This window comes from Mytilus californianus, unplaced genomic scaffold, assembly GCF_021869535.1.
Source record: "Mytilus californianus isolate M0D057914Y unplaced genomic scaffold, xbMytCali1.0.p SCAF_5, whole genome shotgun sequence".
In the NCBI taxonomy this organism is placed as follows: domain Eukaryota; kingdom Metazoa; phylum Mollusca; class Bivalvia; order Mytilida; family Mytilidae; genus Mytilus; species Mytilus californianus.
Window position 1 is genome coordinate 53,396,054 of NW_026262701.1, and position 8,774 is coordinate 53,404,827.

An 8,774-nucleotide genomic window follows, 5' to 3' on the forward strand; every position below is an offset into this window, starting at 1 on the left:
CGATTTTACTAGAAAACTGATGTCTGATGAAGTTCCTACAGTGCATCTGAATTCTGTATAAAACATTTTGATAAGTTGTACTATTTTAGCTGGTATTCCATAGCTTCGTAAGATCTTCCATAAGCTTTCTCTGTGTATGCTGTCAAAGGCTTTTTCAAAGTCTATAAAGTTTATTATCAGTTGCCTCTGCCATTCTGTGCACTGTTCTATAATGTTTCGTAGCACAAATATGTGGTCGCAACAACTCTTTCCTTTTCTAAAGCCTGCCTGTTCTTTTCTGAGTTTGTTGTCAATTGCTGTTTTAATTCTATCTATTAATATTTTGCTGAAAATTTTACTTGGGATTGGTAATAAGGTGATTCCTCTCCAGTTATTACAGTTTGTGAGATCGCCTTTCTTAGCCAGTCTTATGATGTAAATCTCTTAAAACCTAATTAAACATTTTAAAGGAATGGGTTACTGTATGCTCTATGAATTCTCATATCACATATTCGTATGTCTATCCAGAAACATGGGTCTTTCATAAAACACAAAGAATACTGCATCCTTTTTCATATCAAGAATTATAGGCTACAATGCGTCATAGGTTTAATACTAACTTCTGTTTCAATTCTTCCTGTCCCAGTTGACACACAAATTTTGCTTTTTGGATCAACGGTACTCTCAGATGAGCAAAATAGTCTTTTATTTAGTTTGGTGCAAAAATATATTATTAAAAGCAAACGTTTTAACCCTTGATGTTACTGCTTCGCCTTTCAATAGGAACACAAGCATTTCACACTGTATACATTACAAAAATTCATGTTTATTTTTGTGTTATTTTTTCTACTTCTTCTCTAATGTTTTTTCCATATTTTTTCATATTCATATATTTATTACAGAGCATGCCAGTATTTTTATCCTGTAATTGGCCTTCTATTGTACAAATAACAGGTGTACAAATAAATTTTTGCTTTATTTGTATAGTATGCAAATTATGCATTAGGCCCCGCCTACTTGTTACCGGAACTATTTTTTCATCATCTTAACCTTGCGTGACCCTGCTTGACAACTATGTAAACAAAACGCCGCTATCGTTGACTGGTACGGAACATTTTTTTTTATTGCAAAACGTTCTGACTCAGGAACCAGCATAATAATGTCGTAAACAATGAATAAAAATAAACAAACAAACATTTTTTTTTAATTGTATTATTCTTATCCCATGAAAAAAAAATGTGGTTGAACAGATGCATTTTGTAAAAAAGGGGGGTCTCCTTTAATTGCTTGCTGCAAAAATATTTCGTCTGCAATTAAATTCGTCTGCTAAAACCAAACATGTCATCTGATTCTGAAGAAAATAATATGGAAATGCCTCAGTTTAGATTAATTTGGTCACCTTATGCTGAATTAACTGAAGATGATTTGATGGACAGAGACCTGCAGGACACCCTCACCCAGTTAGATAGGCCAAATGAACAAGATTTGACAGAAAATACTAACCCCACAAATCAAGTTCAGGAGGAAAGTCATTCTGAAAATTTAGAAAATGCATCTGTAAATCCACATTTTGACGCCCAATATATGGACATGACAGAACATGATATTGAACAATTTATTGAAGGCCAACAAAATAAAAACACTTTAACAAAAACAGTACGAGATATTGCCCTACTGAACAAATTTCTGAAAGCCAAAAATGAAAACAGAGAATTACAGACTATTCCACCAGTGGAATTGGACCCTTTGCTGGCCAACTACTTATTAACTCTTCGTAAAAAAGATGGAGGGGAATATGAGCCATCCACCTTGAGATCAATAGTCAGTAGTATTGACAGGAAACTAAAAAGACACAAATATGGCCATTCAATTGCTGGATCAACCACACACCAAGATGAGGCTTTTAGACTAACCAGGGAATCCTTGAAAGCAAAGCAGAAGGTACTTAAACAGAAAGGCAAAGGAAATAAGCCCCTACGATCACAGCCAATTACGGACGATGAAATTAACATTCTTTATGAAAGAAATGTCTTGGGTGACAGCTGTCCTGATGCCCTTCTACGGACTATCTGGCTGAACAACTGTGTTCATTTTGGACTTCGTGGTGTACAAGAACACTATACACTAAGGTTTGTGACATATGTCAAGCAATTTTTCATAAATGTATAATGCACATAATAAACAATCAATATATTTAATATTTGATTTAATACATGTACTTGATAAAAAAATATATTAACAGCAACAACAATTTGCAAATAAACCTTCATCTGATTATTTTGCAGTCATTTAAAAAAAATCTTTAACATATATGTATTGTACACTCGACTCCCTCCTGTATGTATTATTCCACTATTTATCATCCGATCATAATTATTCATTATCATCCTACCTTTATTTAACATTCACATGTGTATCATGTGTATAAATGTTAGCTTCCAAATGGCATATAAATTTGCCGTATGAATTTGTATAGTATTGTCCATATATCACGTAACATGTAGATCTTTTTCTGATTCGCTGTCCTTTGAATATATGAAACGAAAACATACAATCCATCCATCATTCAGGAAATAGATTAATCACACAAGCACATATTCATTATAGTGGAACATTGATATTCTTCTCTTCTACACTAAAATTCCTAATCCTGCTTGTTGAGCATAATATGGCTCGCTTTCTATATATTTAGTACACTATACAAGAGTGCACACGCTGAAATGTCTCGCCTTCTTTACTTATCATTGATATTATGTTGATAGTCCTAAATATAAAGCTTTATTACAACTGTCACATAAACTTAACATTAACCAAGTAAACTAAACATTGACCAATGAACCATGAAAATAAGGTCAAGGTCAGATGAACCATGCTAGGCAGGCATGTACAGCTAACAATTCTTCCATACAACAAATATAGTTGACCTATTGCTTATAGTTTAAGAAAAACAGACAAAAACACAAAAACTTAACACTGAGCAATGAACCTTGAAAATGAGGTCAAGGTCAAATAAAACCTGCGTGACTGACATATAGATCATAAAATATTTCCATACACCAAATATAGTTGAACTATTGCATATAGTATTAGAAAAAAAGACCAAAACTCAAAAACTTAACTTTGACCACTGAACCATGAAAATGAGGTCAAGGTAAGATGACACCTGCCAGCTAGACATGTACACCTTACAATCATTCCATACACCAAATATAGCTGACCTATTGCATGCAGTATTAGAAAGAAAGACCAAAACTCAAAAACTTAACTTTGACCACTGAACCATGAAAATGAGGTCAAGGTCACATGACACCTGCCAGCTAGACATGTACACCTTACAATCATTCCATACACCAAATATAGTAGACCTATTGCATACAGTATAAGAAAAACAGACCAAAACACAAAAACTTAACTATAACCACTGAACCATGAAAATGAGGTCAAGGTCAGATGACACCTGCCAGTTGGACATGTACACCTTACAGTCCTTCCATACACCGAATATACTAGACCTATTGCTTATAGTATCTGAGATATGGACTTGACCACGAAAACTTAACCTTGTTCACTGATCCATGAAATGAGGTCGAGGTCAAGTGAAAACTGTCTGACGGGCATGAGGACCTTGCAAGGTACGCACATACCAAATATAGTTATCCTATTACTTATAATAAGAGAGAATTTAACATTACAAAAAATCTGAACTTTTTTTTCAAGTAGTCACTGAACCATGAAAATGAGGTCAAGGACATTGGACATGTGACTGACGGAAACTTCGTAACATGAGGCATCCATATACAAAGTATGAAGCATCCAGGTCTTCCATCTTCTAAAATATAAAGCTTTTAAGAAGTTAGCTAACGCCGCCGCCGCCGCCGCCGCCGCCGTAGCCGCCGCCGGATCGCTATCCCTATGTCGAGCTTTCTGCGACAAAAGTCGCAGGCTCGACAAAAATGTATAATCCAAGTGATATTATTTGCACTGCCATCGTCACACCAAATCTGAAACAAGAGTGCACACGCTGAAATGTCTCGCCTTCTTTACTAATCATTGATATTATGTTGATAGTCCTAAATATAAAGCTTTATTACAACTGTCACATAAACTTAACATTAACCAAGTAAACTAAACATTGACCAATGAACCATGAAAATGAGGTCAAGGTCAGATGAACCATGCTAGGCAGGCATGTACAGCTAACAATTCTTCCATACAACAAATATAGTTGACCTATTGCTTATAGTTTAAGAAAAACAGACGAAAACACAAAAACTTAACACTGAGCAATGAACCTTGAAAATGAGGTCAAGGTCAAATAAAACCTGCGTGACTGACATATAGATCATAAAATATTTCCATACACCAAATATAGTTGAACTATTGCATAAAGTATTAGAAAAAAAGACCAAAACTCAAAAACTTAACTTTGACCACTGAACCATGAAAATGAGGTCAAGGTAAGATGACACCTGCCAGCTAGACATGTACACCTTACAATCATTCCATACACCAAATATAGCTGACCTATTGCATGCAGTATTAGAAAGAAAGACCAAAACTCAAAAACTTAACTTTGACCACTGAACCATGAAAATGAGGTCAAGGTCAGATGACACCTGACAGCTAGACATGTACACCTTACAATCATTCCATACACCAAATATAGTAGACCTATTGCATACAGTATAAGAAAAACAGACCAAAACACAAAAACTTAACTATAACCACTGAACCATGAAAATGAGGTCAAGGTCAGATGACACCTGCCAGTTGGACATGTACACCTTACAGTCCTTCCATACACCGAATATACTAGACCTATTGCTTATAGTATCTGAGATATGGACTTGACCACCAAAACTTAACCTTGTTCACTGATCCATGAAATGAGGTCGAGGTCAAGTGAAAACTGTCTGACGGGCATGAGGACCTTGCAAGGTACGCACATACCAAATATAGTTATCCTATTACTTATAATAAGAGAGAATTTAACATTACAAAAAATCTGAACTTTTTTTTCAAGTAGTCACTGAACCATGAAAATGAGGTCAAGGACATTGGACATGTGACTGACGGAAACTTTGTAACATGAGGCATCCATATACAAAGTATGAAGCATCCAGGTCTTCCATCTTCTAAAATATAAAGCTTTTAAGAAGTTAGCTAACGCCGCCGCCGCCGCCGCCGCCGTAGCCGCCGCCGCCGCCGCCGCCGCCGGATCGCTATCCCTATGTCGAGCTTTCTGCGACAAAAGTCGCAGGCTCGACAAAAAATGAATGCTTGTAAATAAATTTGAACATGAAAAACATAATATATTATTTATTCTCCATACACATTGTAACACGAGGCAAACAAGTGACACTTCTATATATCTGACTTTAAAATTGCTAAAACAGAAGATATTTATCATGTTTATATGTAATATAAGTACAGTTAGTTGTCCAAACATGAATCATTTATTTTGTATGAGCTATATAGAAATATTGTGAATGAAATGTATAGGTTGCTAATAATTTATACTGTTTAATTGCGATTTCAAATAAATTACATATTTTCAACAGCAAAAAAATATTATAGGTCGAAGGAAGGCCTTCAACACGGAGCCTTGGCTCACGTACACCAAACAGCAAGCTATAAAGGGCCCAACAAATTACAATTACTAGTGTAAAACAATTCAAACAGTAACAGATACACAGTCAACCCCTAAAAATTTTAACAAATTAATATAATTAGAATTAGCGTTATAATTTTTCAGATGGGGTGATGTAACCTTGAATACATCCACAGATGGTTCCCAATATTTGGAGTTAAACGAAAGACAAACAAAAACAAGGACTGGAGAAAACATATCAGATGTACGGGAGATTTCACCTAAAATATATCAAAGCCAAGGAGACCGTAACCCACTTGATTTCTATACTTGTATGCCGCAAAGAGACCAATTGGGTTTAGTACACCAGAATCTCCCTTTTATTTGGCCACACGCACCATTCCACTTGAAGACAAGAGGTCTGACATCTGGTTTTTAAGACAAAAGCTTGGGGAAAGAAAACTAGGATCAATGGTGAAAACTATGAAAGAAAGGGGGGATCTAGACAAAAACAAACGGCTCACAAATCATAGTGCTAGAAAGTATCTCGTGCAAAAGCTAAGGGAAAATAATATCCAGGGAACAGATATAATGCAAATTTCAGGACACAAGAATGTTGCCTCTGTTAACAATTACAGCACTATTTCTGAAAAGCAGCAAAAGAATATCTCAAATATTCTCAGTAATACAACAACAGATGAAAACATGGTGGTTGTGCCATACACACCACAAACTGAACAATCAAACTTACCTAGAAGGACATCAACAGTTACTGGACCCGTGGCAACGTCAACTATCTCCGCTCCCGCTGTTTGTCAGTCTGATCATGATAATTTGTCGACTTCTTTCTGCTCTCAGACAAACCTGTCCAACCAAATTCAATCTATGTTTTACGGTGCAACGCTCCATGTTGGCACACTTAATGTGTACACACATCCACACAGTGAAAAGCCCGCTCAATAGTTGAACTGATCGATTTCGATCAAAACAAATGTGGTACTGTTTCAATTGTTACAAGTACGTTTACATTTATCGACTCATATTGAATAAAAATACTTGTTCTTCATCAATTTTATTCATTTCACCACTGTATGAAAACTATTTGCAACGTGGCACGTCATTATTGCACAGGTAAACACTAGAAGGAAGTATCTCTACGCAAAATGGCCCCAATTGGGGGAACTACTATTTACAATTTTAAAAATAGCTGAATTGCTTAAAAATCCCAAAATAAACAAAATTACAGGATAAAAACAATATTAATATAGTGTAGAAAAATATAGAAAATATTTGTACTCGGCGCAAAACAAGGGAAAAATAGCTCGGCAAAGCCTCGCATTTTCCCTTGTTTCTCAGCCTCATACAAATATTTTCTATATTTTTCTACACTATACTAATATTGTATATATATTTATGCATTGTTCAATAAATGTATTATTTGTGTAAAAGGAGACAGATTTGTAAAAGCAAATTTGCTTGTTTCTGAATTCTTAATATTTATTTCATTTGTATAATACAAGTACAACCAAACTTCAAAACCACATCTTTATATCCATGGAAGAATTTAGTAAAGGTTTTAAGTAATTTGTGGTAACGAAATCCATGACTTAATAATTTACCAGTAGTACATAGATTACATTCAGTGAAATCCAAAACGCCACAACAGACACGGGCATGGCGAACGAGTTGTGATATATAAACACCATAAGATGGTGACAAAGGAACATCACCGTCCAAAAAAGGAAGTTAACAAAAGGGAACGAAAAATCGTCCCTTTTGTCATAAATTTTAGTGTAGAGTTTCCAGTGTAAAACTGAAATTCTTAATCTAGGAAAGGACAGTTATTACCGTTTATATTTGATTAGTTCAAGGTAAGTTCCTTTTGGTAAATTTCGGTAGTATATTTAGAAAATTCTTGATTATTTAATGAAAAAATATCATCAAGATAACGGTAAGTGTCGTTAAATTTATCAATTAAATGCAATTTAGATAGATCTTTACCGAGTTTGGTCATAAACTGTGATGCATAACAGTACAAGAACAAGTCTGCTATTAAAGGGGCGCAATTGGTGCCCATATGAATACCTACAACCTGTCGATAAACTTTATTGCCGAAACGTACATAAATAGTATCAAGGAGACAATTAACAGCTTCAATCATCTCATCACACTTCCAGTAAGAATATATGTAGTTTATTTACCCTCTCATTAGAGAAGAAGGCTTTAAATGAGTTGCAGCAAATATATTTGCATTCAGATTTACCAAACGACCATTTAATTAAACAGGAAAACTTTTGCTTGATACGATTGTGTTGAAATGTAGTGTAAAGAGTTGAAAAGTCAAAACTGTCAACAGAATCAACAGGACAATCAATAGCATAGCACGTAATTTATTTAAGACATCCAAAGAATTTTCTACACTCAAAAAATAGTTAATTCCACTATTTTCAAATATTTTATTACAAAAGTTAATGATAAGTTGTCTGATAGAAGTTAAGGAACTAGTTAAAAGCACTGAAAGATTAGTTGTAGAACACTTACTAGAGGCCGAGATGAAACAATAGTTTACTGGTTTTTTGTGTAGTTTATGTAACCAATATATAGCAGGGACCTTCAAATGTTCAGAAGAGACTTAAGCTGTGATGTGGTTATATATTTTTGTCCTTTTTTAAAAAGTTTTAAACCTCTTGAACGATATTGGGATCCCCGTAATAACATGGCCATTAAGGGATCATATCTAAAATTCGACGATTCACAGTCTCAAGTTAGAGGAGTATCATTATCTACATTGACGTCTGATATTACTGACGTATAATTAAAAATTAAACTTCTGCAAGTTATTTTTGTATGTATACGAAATAATAGGTGGTTTCGTGTTGATCAAAATAAGGAGGTATAAGGGTTTGAATGGTAGAGTCATTACATATACTCGATAAGTTGATGAAATCAATACCTTAGTTAATATGATCTTCATGTTTATCGATACGCGGGAACAGCCTATGGTGGCAAAAAGCTGTAATATTCATGGAGTGGGCTGAAGAACGAGATTGTTCCACACTCCTTGAAAATATCATGTATTTACTAATTGGTATTTGATCCAGTTTACATAACAATTGATACCTACCATTGTTTTAAATATAGATAAGATATCAACAAGTGTATAATTTATAGGATGGTTAATTCGTTGATTTCGATTAAAAAACTA

General features: G+C 34.6%; 1 long non-coding RNA gene across 1 annotated transcript; it reads right to left on the reverse strand.

Moving 5' to 3' along the window:
* Positions 1 to 2,157: 2,157 nt before the first annotated feature.
* LOC127702612 (uncharacterized) lies at positions 2,158 to 6,588 on the reverse strand. Its single transcript, XR_007982504.1, has 2 exons — positions 6,321 to 6,588; positions 2,158 to 3,980 (listed from the first exon to the last, which is right to left on the reverse strand). It is a non-coding gene; the product is annotated as an uncharacterized LOC127702612 (long non-coding RNA).
* Positions 6,589 to 8,774: the final 2,186 nt, after the last annotated feature.